The sequence below is a fragment of the Polypterus senegalus genome, chromosome 9 (assembly GCF_016835505.1).
Source record: "Polypterus senegalus isolate Bchr_013 chromosome 9, ASM1683550v1, whole genome shotgun sequence".
NCBI classification, from domain to species: Eukaryota; Metazoa; Chordata; class Cladistia; order Polypteriformes; family Polypteridae; genus Polypterus; species Polypterus senegalus.
The window spans coordinates 172,058,318-172,061,726 of NC_053162.1; positions in this window are offsets into that span (position 1 = coordinate 172,058,318).

The following is a 3,409-nucleotide window of genomic DNA, read 5'->3' on the forward strand; positions in this document are numbered from 1 at the left end:
GGTGCTAGTGGAAGATTGCCGGAGCACACCTGGAGCACATCTGGGGGGACATAAAAGGGGCCGCCTCCCTTCATTCAGGGCTGGAGTCGGGTGGAAGAGGACGAGGTCGGAATAGAGAGAGAAGAAGGCGGGCTGAAGGAAAGGCATTGTGGACAGAGGCCTGGACTGGTGGGGTGATTGGTGCTGCGGCACTGGGTTTGTGCACTACTTATTGTGTAAATAAACGTGTGTTGGACTTGAAATGATGTCTGTCTGTCTGTGTCCGGGCTGCTTCCCACAATATATATATATATATATATATATATATATATATATATATATATATATATATGGAAGAGAAGGTCTGTGATATGGTTTGCATATTTGCAGCTGGAGATCCACAAAGGGAGAAAATGAATCACGTATCATAAAGTAGTTTTTTATTCCTGAGCTTTCAACCCCTGTCAGGGGTCTTCATCAGAGGATAATGCTTAGACTTACAAGAATCAAAGGCAATATATAGCAAAAAATTACGTGTGTTTGGCTAAGTCAGTGTGGTCATGGGGGGGGATATTGGGTGTAAAGTCTTGCATATGCTGGATTTATGTCCAAGTGTCTGTTGACGGCATTCTCATTTGATAACCAGGATTCGGCCACCTCTCTGCCACTTTTCGTACTGGCCTTGAATTTTACTTGTACATTGTCCCAATTAAATGTATGTCCTGTTGATTTAGTGTGCGTATAAATCAATGATAGTGGGTTATTTCTTCTGACGGCGTTGCGGTGTTCCTATATACGTGTTACGATTCTTTTTGAAATCTGTCCAATGTAAACCGCTGAGCACGAACTGCATGGAATGCTGTACACTGTGTTTCATGTTTCTGCTGTCAATTCCTTGTTTACGTAAAGAGGGGGTGCAGTGAATGTGTACCACCCATACAGTCAGATTGTGATTCAGACTACGAATGCCATGAATGTAATTACCTCGATCTACATGTTGTCAAATAAACGAACTACACGCCATGGCACAACGTAAAGAGGCTTCGCCTCTGATGTCCAAGGTTCGATTCCCGAGAGGGGGTACAGTGAGTGTGTATGCCTGATGAGCCTAGAATTAGGGCGAATCACGTGTTGCGTACTCTTTGCATTATTTGACAGTAAAACTTTGCAATATATATATATTTTGCATGTCAGAGGGACACCTTCCAGACTCACTACCACCACCTTGGGACTCTCTTATCCCTTCTGTTACATACAGCTCAGAGAAAGTCAGCTGACCCCGCCTCTTCCTATCCCAAAGATATATATAATAATATCTATATAAAGGCTGCTGTTATCATCTCTTTTCTATTTAATGTAACGGGGTGACCCAGCTGGCACCCTAACTATACAGGTATATGCATACATACATACACATATATTTAGTTATATGAGGGACAAAGCTCTGATATCCTTTGGCCGATTGTTCAAGTTTAATGTTTGGGCCCTTTCTCATTATTTTTATTCAATTAAATGCGGTGAACTAGCTGGTACCCCAACTATATATACATGAAAAATATATATATATGTACTGTATATATATATAGTGTCACACATCTGAGGTAAGCACTACCACCTTGGGACAGTAGGGGGTACGATAACTGACTCTTTTATCTCTTCTGTCACCCACAGCTCAGAGAAGGTCAACTGGCCCCGCCCCTTACCCTCCAGGAGCTATAAAATGCAAGGTGCTTCCCACAGGTGGCGTCTCATTCAGGAGATGAGTCACTCGTGCTACAGATGCTCCTACACTCTTAAAAATAAAGGTGTCAGAGCAGTACTTCAGAGTGATGTCATAGAGGAGCCAGCCCCAAGTGACCCACCCATATGAAGGTTCCAGAAAGAGCCTTTTATTTATTTGGATCTGTAAGAGACTCTGTACAGTAAATAACCATGAACAGATGGTAACAGATTTGTGAAACAGCAATGGGTACTGATTTAAATCGGACACTCAAGCCAAGTCTAGGTTTTATTTATTTACTTGTGTCCTGCTATTGCTTACTGTACATTAAAGATTTAATTTTTTTGTTTTTGCAAATAAGGTTGCTTGTCACAGCACAGAGAAAGAACTTCATATGCAAAGACCCCATCACAGAGTGAAATGGTGCTTTGTCAAGCAATAGTTCTATGAGAAACTATACCACCTAGTAAAGAACCATAAAGTACCATTGAAGTACCAGGATTTACCCTAAAACTGGACCATTCAGGGCCTGTACATTCTAAGCTAAAGGCTGCAAATTTGCTTTGTCATTCTACAGCGCTATGAGGCACTTTCAGTTTCTTTGGGCATAATGGGCACTGGCCGGGGGGCCCAGAAGCATAGGGACCCACAATGTTTCTGATAACTATGTATGTTTCTGTTTCGCTATCAAAACAGGGGCCCCAGTGCACTGCTTTGTCTGGGAGTCTATGATGCTGATAAGATGGCCTTTATACTGGGTGGCCCGGCTGGCAGCTCCAACATTTCTTCTTGAATGTTGAAATAACTTCTCTCAAACAAAATCTGAAAAAGTAAACTAATCTGTAATTGAGATTGCTTAGGGTAGGACAGATTATAGGATGTGTTGATCCTTCCATTCTCTAAATTGGTTAACCAGGTCAGAGGGCAGCCCCAGCATCTCCAATAAGCAATGAGCAGAGTCTGGAGCAACCCATGGATGGGGTGCTATACGCACACACACACCAGGGGGACGATTTAGCATCGCCAATCCAGTTAAACTGCATGCCTTTGGACTGTGGAAGAAAACCTACGTGGACCTTCGAGGGTCCACATGCAAACTCCATGCAGGGAGCACACGGGAAATAAACCCCGGACTGAGAGGAAGCAGCCCAACATCTGCGTTACTGTTCCGCGCATTCATTATTATTATTATCCATCCATCCATTATCCAACACGCTATATCATAACTACAGGGTCACGGGGGTCTGCTGGAGCCAATCCCAGCCAACACAGGGTGCAAGGCAGGAAACAAACCACGGGTAGGGCGCCAGCACACCGCAGGGCGCACACAAACACACCAAGCACACACTAGGGACAATGTAGGATCACCACTGCACCTAACCTGCATGTCTTTGGACTGTGGGAGGAAACCCACGCAGACACGGGGAGAACACGAAAACTCCACACTAGAGGACCCGGGGAGTGAACCCAGGTCACCTAACTGCAAGGCAGCAGCGCTAATTATTATTATTATTATTATTATTATTATTATTATTATTATTATTATTATTAGCTGTGGCTTTAAAGCAATTTTCAAAAAGTTCTCTTTATCTGAGACTTATTCCAGTAATATAGTGCATCTTTTGGGGTGGACAGTCCCTTTAATCTCCGCCCGTGGTTTATTTATTTATTTATTTATTGTTATGTTTTTTCGTGGCCTTTTCTCTGCTT